General features: G+C 40.7%; 1 protein-coding gene across 29 annotated transcripts in view; it reads left to right on the top strand.

Moving 5' to 3' along the window:
- PLAGL1 (PLAG1 like zinc finger 1) overlaps positions 1–17,327 on the top strand; it is a 126,270-nt gene that overhangs the window by 43,706 nt on the left and 65,237 nt on the right. For 19 of the 29 annotated variants that reach the window (XM_063605511.1, XM_034963019.3, XM_063605513.1 and 16 more), the window contains exon 1: positions 14,665–14,831. The exons of 2 other annotated variants lie outside the window; for them this stretch is intronic. The gene's annotated coding sequence lies outside the window, so the exon portion shown is untranslated. Of the gene's footprint in view, positions 1–14,481; positions 14,832–17,327 lie in introns of those variants that run through there. 8 more of the 29 variants (XM_063605506.1, XM_063605515.1, XM_063605507.1 and 5 more) reach the window with 5 other exon arrangements.

The raw sequence follows: 17,327 nt of genomic DNA, 5'->3' as shown, positions 1-17,327 counted from the left end.
CACAGTTCCACATGGCTGGGGAGGCCTCACAATCATGGTGGAAGAGCAAGAGACATCTTACATGGTGGCAGGCAGGAGAGCTTGTGCAAGGGAACTCCCCTTCATAAAACCATCAGATCTGGTGAAACTTATTCACTATTGTGAGAACAGCATGGGAAAGACCTGTCCCCATGATTCAATTACCAGCACCAGATCCCTCCCACAACACATGGGAATTATGGGAGCTACAATTCAAGATGAGATTTGGGTAGGGACATAGCCAAACCATATCACTATGTTTAGCTTTGTAATAAATTGCCAAACTGTCTTCCAAAGTGGCTGTACCATTTTGCATTCCCATCACCAGTGATGGATTGTTGCTCTGCATCCTTGTTAACATTTTGTATTGTCAACTTTTAAAAACAAATTTAGCCATTCTAGTAAGTATGTACTAGTATCTTGTTTTAATTTGGATTTTCCTAAAGACAAATGATGCTGAACATCTTTTCATATGCTTACATGCCATCTACATATCTCCTCTGGTGAGCTGTCTGTTCAGATCTTTGCCCATCTTTTAATTAGGTTGATTGTTTTTATTGGTTAGTTTTAAGTGTTCTTTGTATATTTAATATAAGTTATTTCTCAGATATGTGATTTGCAAATAATTCTACCAATCTGTGGTTTGTCTTTGGAATGTTGGTTTTTAAAAAATTCTTTTGGTGATTCTCAGCCTCTGGTTCAAAGCCCTGCAACTGCCTGAGGTAGGAGAGTTGGATCACCTCTTTTAAAGCTATCTTCTCCTCTCCTTTTTTATTTCTTTCTAGTCAGCCTTTCTGGGTTGCCTCATCTATAAAATAGGAATATTAAGTTACTTCCCAGAGAGCCAGTATCTTTCAGTTTTCAGTTCTATGATTCCATGACTACCTGACCATTTGAAACCTTTCTGGAATGCTACCAATGTATAGTTAGATCTCCTTACCTTTCTAATTGCTTTCACAAAGGAAAAGAACTGTATGGTCCAGACAATGACAGTCTTTAATTTCTTTGTGGAATTTCATTACTCCCACTGCCTAAAAGCTCAACTGTAATGATGGCCTTCCAGAATGAAATAAATCTGTCAGTGACTTTAAAATCACAATAGGAGAAAAATCAAATGGATATCAGAAATGACCTCCATGTTTACCATGTGTTACAAACTTTTGCACATTTGTAGGTAGGTGAGGAAACTATTTGGCATGTAGAATTTCTCTACATCCTTCCTCCATGTAGTTATTCCATCATTAAAAAGCAGGTCTCATTTCTATAAAAGTTGTTTTTCTCCGTGCAAAAATGTCCCCTAAAGGGCAGAACAGGAAAGCTGCCACATAATATTAGAAAGGTTCACAAAGTGTACAATACCTTAAAGATTATCTACAGATGGAATAATTTTGAAAAAGATGTTAATGTTAGCCCAATAACACAAAAATACAGTAATAATTGCTAAAATTTCCTGATGAAATAGAACTTGTAGAGACTCTTATCCTACTCTACAATGTTATCAAATAAATCCAGCATGTGAAGTCCTTTTTCAGCTTCAGCAAGTATAATATGTTATGAACTTGCTCAAACCGCATAGGTTTGACCTCTTACCCGTTTAGTTCTGTTTCTGTGCTCTACATTATGCCCAGTTGTCATGTCTCAATGATTTTGTGGGAGGAGCATAGTACAGGCTATGGAATCATAAAGAGAGTTTTAACTTTATTATTTACTAGCTGGAAGATTTTTGGCACATTCCCTAACCTCCCTAAACACTGTGTCCTCATGTGTACCATGTATGTCTTAGCCAGCTCATATATACATATATTTGTTATATATATGTATTTTATATCTATAGTTTTATATTAAATATATTTATATTATAAATTATATTATAAAATTATATAAATTATATTATACTATATATTTTATATTATAGTAATTATATTTTATATATTATATTATATATAATATATAAATATATATAGTTATATGTTTGTTTTATATATATAGATATATAAAACAAATATATATAGTTATATGTTTGTTTTATATATATAGATATATAAAACAAATATATATAGTTATATGTTTGTTTTATATATATAGATATATAAAACAAATATATATAGTTATATGTTTGTTTTATATATATAGATATATAAAACAAATATATAGAGTGGGTGGTGGCTGGGTGCAGTGGCTCATACCTGTAATCCCAGCACCTCAGGAGGCTTAGGCAGGAGGATCACTTGAACTCAGGAGTTTGAATTCAGCCTGGGCAATATAGTAAGGTCTTGTCTCTAAAATAAATAAATGAATAAAATTAACATTAAAAACAAACAAGGGGCCGGGCGTGGTGGCTCATGCCTGTAATCCCAGCACTTTGGAAGGCTGAGGTGGGTGGATACAAGGTCAGGAGTTCGCGACCAGCCTGGCCAACATGGTGAAACTCCAACCCTACTAAAGATACAAAAAATTAACTGGGTGTGGTGACCCGCACCTGTAATCCCAGCTTCTCGGGAGGCTGAGGCAGGAGACTTGCTTGAACCTGAGAGGCGGAGGTTGCAGTGAGCCGAGATTGCACCATTGCACTCCAGCCTGGGTAACAGGGCGAGACTCCGTCTAAACAAACAAACAAACAAACAAGTGTCCATAGAGTAGGTGGCTAAAACAACATGAATTTATTTCCCACAGTCTGGGAGCTGGGAAGTGCAAGATTAGGGTGCTGTCAGATTCAGTGTGTGGTGAGGGCTCTCTTTCTAGTTCGCGGACAGCGGTCTTCTTGCTTCCTCACAGAGTGGAGAGAGGGAGAGAAGGAGGAAGTGAGCTCTCTGGTGTAAGGGTACTAATCCCATCATGAGGGCTCTATCTTCATGACCTAATTACCTCCCAAAGACCCCATCTTCAAATACAATCACATTGGGGATTATGATTTCAATATACTAATTTGCAGGGGGACACAAATATTCAGCTGGATTTCTGGTCAATATTAGGCATACCTTGGTTGGGAGCTATGCATTTCTACATTTGTGGGAGTTGTTCCAGCAGTTCCTACCAGCTTGAATAAAGGAACATCATAATCAGATGGCTGAATCTGAGCTGGAGGGTTTTCCTTTTTTTTTTTTAAGTAACTTTTTTGTGGTTTTGAAATTTTTCAAAACAAAAAGCTGGAAGAACAGTACAATGTGCTCCCCTACCCCCCAACTTAGATTCAGTAATATAGAATGCCTACTTATTTTGCTGAACCGATTGAGGTTAAACTAGATTTATGATTGTTTAACTACATCAGCATTTGTCTCCTAGGAACAATGACATTCTCCTACATAACCACAGGACTATTATTACACTCAGGAAATTTAACATTAGTACAATATTATTATTCAATGTTGAGCCCATGTTCAAGTTTATCCAATTGTTCAATGTCTTTATAGCATTTTTTTTCCCTCAAGAGAGTCTCCCTCTCTCACCCAGGCTGGAGTGCAGTGGCGCCATATCGTCTCATTGCAACCTCCGCCTCCCAGGTTTGAGCAACTCTCCTGCCTCCGCCTCCTGGGTAGCTGGGATTACAGGCGCCCACCACCATGCCTGGCCAATTTTTGTATTTTTAGTAGAGACAGTGTTTCACCATGTTGGCCAGGCTGATCTTGAACTCCTGACCTCGTGATCCACCCACTTGGCCTCCCAAAGTGCTGGGATTACAGGCATGAGCCACAGTGCCTGGCCTTTATAGCATTTTTTAAAAATCCAGGGATCATTTTAGAATGAAGTATTGCATTCAGTTTAGTGGTTGTAATCTCATTTAATCTGGAATCTCAGCCTTTGTCTTTATAACATTGATGTTTTTGCAACATAGTCTAGTTTGTTGTTGTTGTTGTTGTTGTTTTAAATATAGGGTCTTTCTCTGTACCCCAGGCTGGAGTATAGTGGTGCGGTCATACCTCAGTGCAGCCTTGATCTCCTGGGCTCAAGTGATCCTCCCACCTTAGCTTCCCGAGTTGCTGGCATTACAGGCATGAGCCACTATGCCTGGCTCTTTATTAATGTCCCTCGACTTTGGTTCATCTAATTATTCCATCATTAAGATTTAATTTGTGCATCTTTGGCAGGAATACTACATATGTGATGTGTCTTGATCAGTATATCACATTAGGAGGTACATGTCAATTTGTGGCATTATTGGTGATATTAACTTTTTTTAAAGTTCTTGCAGAGAGAATTTAGATGTTAGAGTGAACATCGCTTTAAAAAAATTATTTTTCTTTAAATTGATGAATAAAAATAATATTTTTTTATGGTGTCTAACATGTTTTTATATTTGTATGCCTTGCCAAATGGCTAGATCAAGCTAATTAACAAATCCCTGATGTCACATACTTATTTTTTGTGGTAAGAATACTTACTAAAATCTGCAATTTTCAAGTATACAATAAATTATATTAACGATAGTCACCATAGTGTACACTGGAAATCTTGAACTTATTCCTCCTTACTGAAACTTTGTGTCCTTTGACCAATACCCGCTACCCCATCCTCTCACCCCCGCCAGCCCCTGGTAACCAGCATTCTACTCTCTGTCTACTTCTATGAGTTTCACTTTTTTATACTCTACAGGTGAGAAAGATCATGCTGTGTTTGTCTTTGTGTCTGACTTATTTCACTTAACATAATGTCCTCCAGGCTCATGCATGTTGTTGTAAATGATAGGATTTCTTTCTTTAACTTTTTTGAGACTATATAGACTATGTAAATATCCTATTCCTCTTCAATGTTCCCCGAAGTAGTTTTAGCATCCATTGATAATTCATGTATTCATTATTACTATGATGGCTACAAAATGTAACTTTTTAAAATTATTCCTTCTGTGCTCATTCATTAGTGGGGCTGGAGCTTTGGAGTTTGGTTTGGTGCAAGGACAGGATGTCAAGATCTGGACAGTGGTGAGAAAATGATTACAATCTTGAACCTTGTGGTGTAGGCTGGCTAGGGAAGGAGTGGAAACAAGGAGGGAATCCAGTGAAGGAGACTGGAGAGCCTTACTGCAGTCAGAGTAAACATCCTGTGAGTGAGAGAGTGAGAAACCAGGAAGAGCAGGAAGTTATGATCAGAGGTGGGAATTTTGGAGTTGAAGATTTCCAGGGGAGAGCAGATCCTGGTTGTTGAAGTCTAGGGGTTTGCCATGGATTCAGGGAACTGTTTGAATGGAGAGGAGGTTTTCCATTAGGAGGAAGTGAAGGAATTTTAAGACTAGGCTATTGAATAAATCACCCACATGGTTGTCTAATTGGCCCAGGATGATGGGGCAACTAGCAGAGGCATTTAACCACCCAGGTGCCAAAGTCCTCCCTTGAGCAGGCTCAATAATGAGTACATGGAAAAACTTTATCACGTAAAGTAGGACATTTTAGTAGAGGTGCCAGACTTCACCTTGTGAGTCTTCTATGTTGACTAAAAGTCAGTTGAAGATAGAAATGGACATTAGTCAGTTTTGCTTGGGGAAAACTTCAAAGATGTTCTCATGGGAGCCCTTGTTGGGGAAGTGATACCTAGATGGAGAAGTCATTGCAAATAGTGGCAAGAGGAGGGAAGGGGGCAGGAATCCTCTGAGCCAAGATTACAGTTTCAAAAAAAGGAGAAGAGACTTGAAGTTTGAGGATGGCCAGCAATAAGACCAGCAAGAGGTAGTTTGGCCAGAAGCGATGCGCTTTAAAAAAAAACTACATATGTATACAGGTTTTTAAGGGTTATTTATATTGTGATTAGAGAAAATTAAATCTAAGCATTTGTTGAATATCTGTTGAGTTGAACACACTAAAAGATTTTTTCGAGTTTTTATGGTGCACAATCTGTTTGAAAGACTGTAAATGCCATAATGAGGCTGTTCTCTGTGGCTGCTTACTATTATAAAAGAACACTGGATTAGGAGTCCAAGAGAAGGCTCTAGGTCAGGTTTCACCTCTGCCACTGCCACCCTCACAGGTTAGAAAACAGACTGATAATGCACAAGAGAGTGCTAATGAAAAAGCTCACAACAAAAAAAACAGCAGAAGGTCAATTCTAATTCAAATTGCTGGTAATAGAGATAAAACCAATCTCATGTGATTTCTCCTCATCCTATCCAAATAAGAAAGGAAATAATTTAATGACACTTACTGAAGTATGATTTGCATGTAATCAAATGGATGTATTTTAGGTGTATCATTCAGTGCAGTATGACAAATACATAGCCCCAATGCAATCTTCTTACTAACCAAGAGGTAGAACGTTTCTATCACCTTGTAAAATTCTCCAACACCTCCCCTCCTTCCACTGTAGAAAACTATTGATCTGCTTTAGAAAGACTATAATTTTGTGTTTCTAAAATTTCCTATGAATGGGACCATGTGTCGTTTACATATTATGATGGTTAATACTGACTGACAACTTGATTGGATTGAAAGATACAAAGTATTGATCCTAGGTGTGTCTGTGAGAGTGTTGCCAAAAGAGATTAATATTTGAGTCAGTGGTCTGAGGAAGGCAGATCCACCCTTAATCTGGTGGGCATAATCTAGTCAGCTGCCAGCGAATGTAAGGCAGGCAGAAAAATGTGAAAAGGAGAGACTGGCCTAGCCTCCCAGCCTACATCTTTCTCCTGTGCTGGATGCTTCCTGCCCTCAAACATCAGACTCCAAGTTCTTCAGTTTTGGGACTCGGAATGGCTCTCCTTGCTCCTCGGCTTGCAGACAGCCTATTGTGGGACCTTGTGATCATGTAAGTTAATACTTAATACACTCATATGTATATGTGTGTGTATATATATATATACACATATGTATATCTCTTATTAGTTCTGTCCCTCTAGAGAACCCTAATACAATATGATTTCTTTGACTCCGCACAGTGTTGTTGTTGTTTTGATTCATCTGTGTTGACAGTATCAGCAGTTTGCCCATTTTATTACTGATATTTGAGTTGTTTTCAGTTTGGAGAGAATATGAATATTTGCATTTAAGTCTTTCCACAGACATGTTATCATTTCTCTTGGATAAAATACCTAAGACTGAGATTGCTGGGTCATATAATAAGAGTATGTTTAACTTTATAAGAAACTTTCAAACTGTTTTCCAAAGTGGCTGTATCATTTTATATTTCTTCTAGCAATGTGCGAGAGTTCCAGTTTTTCCACATTGTCACCAACCCTTGGTATTTTCAGTCTTTTCAACTTTAGCCTTTCCAGTGGGTATGTAGCAGTATTTCACTGTAGTTTTGATTTGCATTAATCATTGGGGAAATGATGTTTAATGTCATTCTTGGGCTTCTTGGCCCTTCACATGTCTTATTTAGTGAAGTGTATTGTTTATTGTATTATTGGGTTCTTCAAATATTTTAGTGCAAGTCCTATGTCAGATATATGCATTGTGAAGACTTTTTCCCATGTGGCTTAGATTTTTTTCCTTAATGGTCTCTTTTAAAGATCAGGTTTTATTTTAGTAAAATCCAATTGCCAGTTTATTCTTTTAGGGTCATTGCTTCTTGTGTCCTGTCCAGCCAGTCTCTGCCTATCCCTAGGTTTTCTTCTAAAACAGTGTTGTCAAACAGAAATATCATGTAAGCTAGATAGGTAATTTAAAATGTTCCAGTAGCCATGTTTTAAAAATAGTTTAAGTTACTTCGAATTATATCCAATATATCTAAAATATTATTTCAACATGTAATCAATATAAAAATTAATGGGATATTTTACATTTTTAAAAAATCCCAAGTCTTTGAAAGCCAGAGTATATTTTACACTCGTAGCACATTTCAGTTTGAACTAGCTACGTCATAGCCATACATGGCTTATGGGTACTGTATTGAACAAGGTGATTCCAGAAGTTTTATAGTTCCTGCTTTTTATTTAGGTCTGAGATTTCACTTGATTCGTTTTTTGTGAATGGCGTGAAATGCATGTAGAAGTTTATTTTTTTCTCTATATAGATAACCAGTTCCCACACCATTTATCTCTTTCCAATGGAATTATGTTATACCTCTGTCAAAATACCAATAGATCTAGGCTGGGGACAGTGGCTCACACCTGTAATCTCAGCACCTTGGGAGGCCGAGGTGCTCAGATCACTTGAGTATAGGAGTTTGAGACCAGCCTGGGCAACGTGGCAAAACCCTGTCTCTACTAAAAATACAAAAATTAGCTGGGTGCCGTGGCATCTCTCTGTAGTCCGAGCTATTCTGGAGGCTGAGGCAGTAGAATCGCTTGAAACTGGGAGGTGGAGGCTGCAGTGAGCCGAGATCATGTCACGGTACTCCAGCCTGGGCGACAGAGCCAGACTGTGTCTCCAAACAAACAAACAAACAAAACCCAATAGATCTTATGTGTGGGTCTATTTCTGGACTCAATACACTATTGTTTTTTCTTATGTCAGTACCCTGCTGTCTTTTGTCAGTACCCTACTGTCGGTACCCTTATGTCAGTACCCTACTTGTCTCTTTTTTATTTTTATTTTTTTGAGACAGAGTCTTGCTCTGTCGCCTAGGCTGGAGTGCAGTGGTGCAATCTTGGCTCACTGCAACCTCCACCTTAAGGTTAAAGCAATTCTCCTGCCTTAGCCTCCTGAGTAGCTGGGATTACAGGTGTGCACCACTATGCCTGGCAAATTTTGCATTTTTAGTATTGATGGGGTTTTGCCATGTTGGCCAAGCTGGTCTTGAACTCCTGACCTCAAGTGATCTGCCCGCCTCGGCCTCCCAAATTGCTGGGATACAGGTGTGAGCCACCATGCCCAGCCATTACCCTATTGTCTTGATTAGTCTAGCCTTATAGTAGGCGTAAAAATCAGATAGCATAAGCCTTCCAACTTTGTTTTTCTTTTTAAGATTATTTTTTCTCTTCTAGGTTCTTTTCATTTCCATATAAAGTTTAGAATCAGCTTGTCAATTTCTATAGCAAAGCTGACATGGATTTTGCCCATGTCAACTTTGACATGAGGACTGACTGATGACCCTCGAAAATATTTGTGTCCTAATCTCTGGAATCTCAGAATGTAACCTGAGTTGAATAAAAGGGTCTTTGCAGATGTGACTTAAGTTACGGATCTTGAAATGAGGAGACCACCTTCAGTTATTTCAGTGAGTCCTAAGTACAGTGACATCTACCCCTATAAGAGAGATACACACAGGAGAAAGCACATGGCACGCACAGAGAAGGCGTTGTGAAGATGGAGGCAGAGATTGGCATGCTGTGGCCGCAAGCCAAGGAAGCCGAGGAAGCCAGGGAATGCCAATGGTCACCAAAAGCTGGAAGATGTGAGGAAGGAATCTCCACTAGAGCCACTAGATGGCGCCTGCGGCCTTTGCTGATATCTTGACTTCAGACTTCTGGCCTCTCGGACTCAGAAAATAAATTTCATGTTTTATGCCACCAGTTTGTGGTAATTTGTTACGGCAGCTATAGGATAAAATATAGCCACTATCTGGCTAAGGAAGTTCCATTCCATTCCTAGTTGTCGTTTTTTTCAGGATGGGGTGTAGTTGTCAAATGCTCTTTTTGCGTCAATTGAAAATAACATTTTCCCCCTCCATTATTTTGTTAATGTGGGCATAATCTGTATGATTGTCTGCCCATGTGGTATTAATTTTAGCCCCATCATAGCTGTTACCCCTGGTAACACCTGTTCCTGAAAGTGTTGGGTCCTGACACATTGTATCAACCTATAGATGTGTCAGCATGAATTTTCTTGTTCTGCATTTGCTGAAGAAATGTTAAGAAGTCATTCAATAGTCTGCAGAATAAAATGGAATCTCCAAATACTTAGAGAAAAAGTGTGATTATGGAATTTGTCCTGAGGGGTTCTGTCTACTACAGTGACCACGCTGGCAACCCTTGGGTCCAGTTTGACCTGGAGAAATACTTCAGGTGGCCTCTGCAGTGTTTCCAAAATTAGAAGATTTTATATTAAAATGTTAGATAGCATACTTCCCTTGAAAATTATGCAGATGTGGCAACCCTGCCCTGAGTTCAAACATGGCAGCCATTGGCCTGAGCTGAGCATCTGCCCCTTACACAAAGAATGTCCTTTTCACTTTACCACAGTCCCGTTGTTCCTCACTGTTTTAAACTTTGTAGAGATTTGAGTTTGCAACCCCTGCTCCAGAAGCTTTGCTAGGGCATGCTGTAATGCCAAAGCATGTGTCATTGAGGGAAAGCTCAGGGGAAAAAGAGTGTGTCACAGCTACCAGGTCAACATAGTCATGTTCAAAGAGACCACTGTGGAAATAACCTAAAGATAAAAAAGGATTTCATATAGTTCATTACCAGTGAGAAAGAAAGACTGCTTGACTGACTTCTGGATAAAGATGGCACAAGGAAGCACTAAAAAAATCAAAATTAAAACACTAAATCAGCCAGGCATGGTGGCTCACGTCTGTAATCCCAGCACTTTGGGAGACTGAGACAGGCGGATCACCTGAGGTCAGGAGTTTGAGACCAGCCTGGCTAACATGGCGAACTTCCCCCCAACCCAGCACCCCCATACCAGCCTCTACTAAAAATACAAAAATTAGCCGGTTGTGATGGTGCACGCCTATAATCCCAGCTACTCAGGAGGCTGAGACAGGAGAATTGCTTGAACCCGGGAGGCAGGTTGCGGTGAGCCAAGATCATGCCACTGTACTCCAGCTTGGGTGACAGAGCAAGACTCTGTCTCAAAAACAAAACAAAACACTAAATCACCCAAAGGAAAGAAAGCAACAAAAAACTTACATGCTGCAACCAAAGAAGAAAAAAGTACAACCTTATAATGTAAAATTTGAAAATTGATAGCAAAAACAAAGAGAACAGAAGATTCTATGGAGGCGTGCTTTGTCTCCAGATGAACCTATGTCTGCCCAGCCCTCCACCCACCGCTGCAAGACATGTTGAGGAAAAAGATGATCAGACCAAATCCTAAGAATTCTCACAAATGTCCCCCAATGTGGAAAGGCAGGGCACACCTGTGAGATGTTGAGGAACCTTTGCATACCACTGTTGGATCTTGCCAGAGGCAGGAAAGTTTCCCACTTTCTGGGATACTGTGCTGAACTGAGCAAATGAACTGAAACTCTGAGGCATGGGATATTCCCTTGGCTAGCTTGAAGTCCAGCTGCCAGAGGACTTAAAGGAATCTCAGATGTGAAGGTTGAGTTCCTCCAGCAAGCTTTATACTCTGTCTGAACTGAATTCCACACATCCCCTTTTCCCCCACCTCTCCTTGTCCGAAAAACCTTGGATCACAGAACAAGTAGATAGAAACAACATTCAGCCCTGAAAAAGCAGCTTATTCAGATATATAATATACATGGGACATTAGAAAAGAACATAATCTATAAATTGGAAGATCATACTGTATGCTGGGGGGAAAAATTGATCTAGAATAACTGACACAGAGGCATAGCCCAGATAAGAATACTAAAGGGTATATTAATGTTAAAGAATTCTTCAGGTATCCAAGCAGAAAAATCAAGCCACCTCCAAGGGGAAAATTACATGGGATTAAGATCTTTCCACAGAAATCTTCTGTGTCAAAAATCAGTGAAGCATTTCTCTAATGACCAGTAATGATGAGCTTTTTTCATATGTTTGTTGGCCACATAAATGTCTTCTTTTGAGAAGTGTCTGTTCATATCCTTTGCCCACTTTTTGATGGAGTTGTTTTTTTCTTATAAATTTGTTTAAGTGCTTGGTAGATTCTGGATATTAGCCCTTTGTCAGATGGATAATTGCAAAAATTTTCTTCCATTCTGTAGGTTGCCTGTTCACTCTGATTATAGTTTCTTTTGGTGTGCAGAAGCTCTTTAGTTTAATTAGATCCCAATTGTCAATTTTGGCTTTTGTTGCCATTGCTTTTGGCGTTTTAGTTATGAACTCTGCCCATGCCTATGTCCTGAATGGTATTGCCTGGGTTTTCTTCTAGGCTTTTTATGGTTTTAGGTCTGATGTTTTAAGTCTTTAATCCATCTTGAGTTAATGTTTGTATAAGGTGTAACGAAGTGGTCCAGTTTCAGTTTTCTGCATATGGCTAACCAGTTTTTCCCAACACCATTTATTAACTAGGGAATCTTTTACCTATTGCTTGTTTTTGTCAGGTTTGTCACAGATCAGATGGTTGTAGATGTGTGGTGTTATTTCTGAGGACTCTGTTCTGTTCCATTGGTTCATATATCTGTTTTGGTACCAGTACCATGCAGTTTTGGTTACTGTAGCCTTGTAGTGTAGTTTGAAGTCAGGTCGTGTAATGCCTCCAGCTTTGTTCTTTTTGCTTAGGATTGTCTTGGCTATACGGGCTCTTTTTTGGTTCCATATGAAATTTAAAGTAGTTTCTTCTAATTCTGTGAAGAAAGTCAATGGTAGCTTGATGGGGATAGCATTGAATCTATAAATTACTTTGGGCAGTATGGCCATTTTCATGATAATTGATTATTCCAATCCATGAGCATGGAATGTTTTTCCATTTGTTTGTGTCCTCTCTGATTTCCTTGAGCAGTGGTTTGTAGTTCTCCTTGAAGAGGTCCTTCACATCTCTTGTAAGTTGTATTCCTAGGTATTTTATTCTCTTTGTCGCCATTGTGAATCAGAGTTCACTCATGTGTTGGCTCTCTTATTTGTCTACTATTGGTGTATAGGAATGCTTGTGATTTTTGCACATTGATTTTGTATCCTGAGACTTTGCTGAAGTTGCTTATCAGGTAACATCTCATGCCAGTTAGAATGATAATCATTAAAAAGTCAGGAAACAACAGATGCTGGAGAGGATGTGGAGAAATAGGAACACTTTTACGCTGTTGGTGGGAGTGTAAATTAGTTCAACCATCGTGGAAGACAGTGTGGCAATTCCTCAAGGATCTAGAACCAGAAATACCATTTGACCCAGCAATCTCATTACTGGGTATATACCCAAAGAATTATAAATCATTCTACTGTAAAGACACATGCACACGTATGTTTATTGCAGCACTATTCACAATAGCAAAGACTTGGAATCAACCCAAATGGCCATTGGTGATAGACTGGATTAAGAAAATGTGGCACATATACACCATGGAATACTATGCAGCCATAAAAAAGGATGAGTTCATGTCCTTTGTAGGGACATGGATGAAGCTGGAAACCATCATTCTCAGCAAACTAACACAGGAACAGAAAACTAAACACCACATGTTCTCATTCATAAGTGGGAGTTGAACAATGAGAACACATGGACTCAGGGAGGGGAACATCACACACTGGGGCCTGTTGGGGAGTGGGGGGCTAGTGGGGTAGGGATAGCATTAGGAGAAATGCCTAATGTAGATGACGGGTTGATGAGTGCAGCAAACCACCATGGCATGTGTGTACCTATGTAACAAACCTGCCCGTTCTGCACATGTATCCCAAAACTTAAAGTATAATAAAAAAATAAATAAAGCAATTGCCATCTTGTTCTGTTAGGTTTTGAAGGAAGGTGTGAATTGAAAATATTTACCCAACTCACTTTTTATTTATGTATAGAGAAAAACACCAGATCTTCTCAAACATGGCAGCACTCTATAAACCCTCCTTTGGAATATGACTTGAAAATGAAGGAAGTCCATCAAGAACTAAATAAAAATAAAAATTCAGGGATAGATAAGTTACAGTGAATATCAAATTCATTTAAAGATAGAATTAAGACAACATCTGGAAAAATAAAGTTGCAGAGCAATTGCAAATGTACTCATTGCTAGGAAGCCGAAAGTAACAGAACTAATGGAAATTGAGAGGCAGGGTTACCCCCTAAAGGTAGGTGGAGGTGTATGATGCTAATCAACCTCATCTTTCAGAGCTATGAGACTTTCTAAAACCGAACATGTAGTGAGCTCCTTACACCTCTCTTAATCTTTTTACGTAATGCTTATAGGCCTTTTAAAAAGCACGTCTTTTAGGGAAGAAAGCAATAGAGATTCCCTTCAGTTTATTTTTCTTAAATTCCAGTAACATGAAAAATTTGAAATTATATGAAGCAGACGTAGTGTGATACCGTAATTAGAAAATTACTTCTGTCTACCCTTCCTGCGTCTTCGTTTCTTCAGCTGTGAGACGGGTATTTCTCCCAGTGTTGCTGTGAGGATTACACGTATTTACCTGCAAAGTGCTTAGGACAGTGCCTGGCTCACGGTCAGTGCTCACGTTTGGGCAGCTGCACTTGGGCGCTGCTGGCACAGGAGGTAAGTTAGTTTGGCCTATTGCAGCGTCCCAGCATCTGTCGCGTTTCTCATGTGTGATTGGGCTCTGGCGGCCCATCCTGGCGGAGACTTCGGCTAGCAGGCCCCGCTGCAGACCCCAGGCCGGCTCGGGTCTACCTGCGCCAGCGCTGTACCTGGGCGACCTTGGCTTTGCCCCCACCGGTGACCCGGCCCGCAGGACGTGTGGGTGCCGCTCAGCTCCCCCCGCCTCGGCCGCCGACCCCCAGCTCCCCGGCGGGGCCTCCTCCTGCCACGTGACGCCCCCGCCAGGGGCCCCAGCGCCCTCCTCGCGGCCGCGCCGTTCCGGCTCCCGAGCCCCGCCTGCGCGCGGCCTCCTCGGCGCAGCCATCCTCTTGGCTGCCGCGGGCGGCAAAGCCCACGGCATCTGCCATTTGTCATTCAGCCCGTCGGTACCGCCCCGAGCCTTGATTTAGACACGGCTGGGGCGTGCTCTGGCCTCACTCTCCGGGCGGGTGCTGGACGGACGGACGGGGCAGCCGTGCTCACAGCTCAGCAGCGCGGGGCCTTGGCGCGCGGGGCGCTTCCCCGGGTCGCCGTCATGGCCGCGGAGGTGGCACGCCCGAGCGGCCTCGCCTGAGCTCCGGGGGTCGTCGCCCCGCAGGGTAGGTGTTTGGGTGCTCGCGGCTGCGGCGGGCGGGCTGGGGGCAGCGGTGGCCGTGCATTGCCGCGCTGCGAGGACGGCGCTGGGTTCGCGGCCGTGAGGAGGGTGTGCCTTTGCCGCGGCGCCTACGTGCGGGTCCGGGCTCCGCGGGGCCGGGTGCGGGACCCCGCAGATCGTCACCCGCAACCCAGGCAGCCCCACCGCGAGTGCCGCCGGACCCCCTGGACGCCGCTGCCAGAGGCGTTCGCGCCTATCTGGTATGAGGTCCACAGACCCGATTCTTACAACCTGGCGCTCTAACCTCGCCAACGGGCCAGGAAAAAAACAGAACAAGGAAAAGAAGAAAAAGTCTGTTCCAAGTAATAATGGGACTAGACAGTAACTGTTTGCACTTTCGTCTCTTATGGAAAATATGATTATTTTGATGCTTTAGTATTACAGACTGTATCAGACATACTCTTAAAAGTATTTAAAAACGTGGGGTCCTAAAAATTTCCTAGATCGGGACAGCTGATAATGCGACTTCTGTTAGTCTCCGCATCCAACTTTCAGGGCGGAATGGGGATTTCTACCTTTTACTGAATATACTCCTGTAATTTTGAATATTTTTTCTCATCAAATGTGTTACTTTCATGTTTTAGGAAACCAATAAAAATCAAAAATAGAAACACCCAGCTTAGGTCCTCCTTCTTCCAGGAATCCTCCTCTAACCCCTCCCTCCCAGGCAGGATCGGAGGCCCCTCCCGGGTGCTTTCTGGGGCCTCACTGAGGTCCTGGTCCCCTAAGTCCTCCCCCGCAGCCCCTCCGCGTATTAACCCACCGGTCTCGCTGGGCCCAGAGATTGCTTACTTAGCACATGGTAAGTGATTAATACTGTTTAATGACCGAGGGAAAAGATAAAATGTTCTCTGATGTTTCACGCTTTTCGCTCTGAAGTTAAATAGTGGTAAATTTATATGCGCTTAGATAAGAACATTTAACAGTTAAGGATCTGGAAAAGTTGACGACGTCCGATGTCCGTGTTTCCTGATCCAGCAGTTGCACGCCTGGGTATTCATCCTTAAGAACAATGTTTTTCAGAATTTGAAGTCCATTTTAGTGGGTCGTAAAGTCATTTAAGTGGATGATCAGAATTTGTAAAACACAGACGGAGAATAGAACATCAGTGTCTCTCAGGTCATAGGGGTGTTCGCTTTATGAATCTCTCTCCCTCTCCTCAGTTTCATACATACACAAATGTGTGTCATGATGTAAAACGTCATTCCTTAGTATGAGTCATGGACAAAAAAGTTTGAAAGCCACTGCCCTAGATAAATTTTAATACATGTCCACAAGCAGACGTGTACAAGAAGGTTGACTGTAATAGCAGAAAACTGGATGCCGCCTTCATGCCTACCTGAAGGAGAAAGATAAATTATACACCACTCATAAAAAGGGCACACTGTACAGTGGCCAATGAAGTATTTTTGTGTTTCAACACAAATGCCTTTCAGTGTTGAACCAAAAAAAAAAAAAAAAAGTTGCCGGAGAATGCTGTGTGATATCTTCTATGTAAAATTCAGAACCTGGTGGAGCAAAGCTGTTGTTTAGGGATGCATGTATAGGCATTAAAAGTAGTAAAGAAAAAAAGTCAAGCTAATGGTCATCTCCTAGTGGGGAGGAGAGGGTCAGGGGCTCAGAGATGCTGGAAATGCTTTATCGCCTGACCTGTGCAATGGTTACGTGGGTGTTTGCTTTGTAACTCTTTGTTAAATGATACACACTGGGTTTGAATGTTACATTTCCCCCCAAATATGTTAAAATATGGGTGTTGCAAACTGAAGAAGCCTGAGTCTAGGGCTCTCCGTCTGTTATTCTTATTTCCTGGCTTCTTTTTAGAAAAAAAAATCTTGCTCAGGGAGGAGTACCTAGGGAATTTATCAGTAATGTTTTATTTCATAAATTCCATGGTGGACATACCAGTATTCGTTAAATTATTCTTTATGTATTCTTATAACTTAATTTATAATATTTCAAAAAGCATTTAGGAGAAAACATCATTTGGTGTGTTTGCTTTCCCAAAAGTCACATTTACATGTTTTGTACACAACTGGAATATTTTATATAGTAATTTTAGCTAAAATCAAATTTTGTTATGAAAAACGAAATACTAAAAAGTATATAAAAATCACAGAACTTTACAGACTTTCAGCGTTTTAAAATGCTAACATATTGTATTTACCTCAATAATTTCTGTTCCTCAGTTCTTTCAGGCCACATTTTTAGTGCTCAATAGCCTCATATGACTTTAATATTTTATTATATTTTATTATGTTATATATTTTACATCATAATACATTATAGAACAGAATATTTCCATCTTTGCAGAAATTTATATTGGAAAACATTCTGGATACAAATATTTGTTATATACTTGCAGATATTAAACTGTAGACATTAATCCTTATGCTTTTTGTCTTAAGATACTCTACTATTAATGAAATGTATTCTGAATATT

The sequence above is a fragment of the Pan paniscus genome, chromosome 5 (assembly GCF_029289425.2).
Source record: "Pan paniscus chromosome 5, NHGRI_mPanPan1-v2.0_pri, whole genome shotgun sequence".
In the NCBI taxonomy this organism is placed as follows: Eukaryota; Metazoa; Chordata; class Mammalia; order Primates; family Hominidae; genus Pan; species Pan paniscus.
Note: the sequence above shows the minus strand (reverse complement) of the source record. Positions and strands in the feature narration are given on the sequence as shown.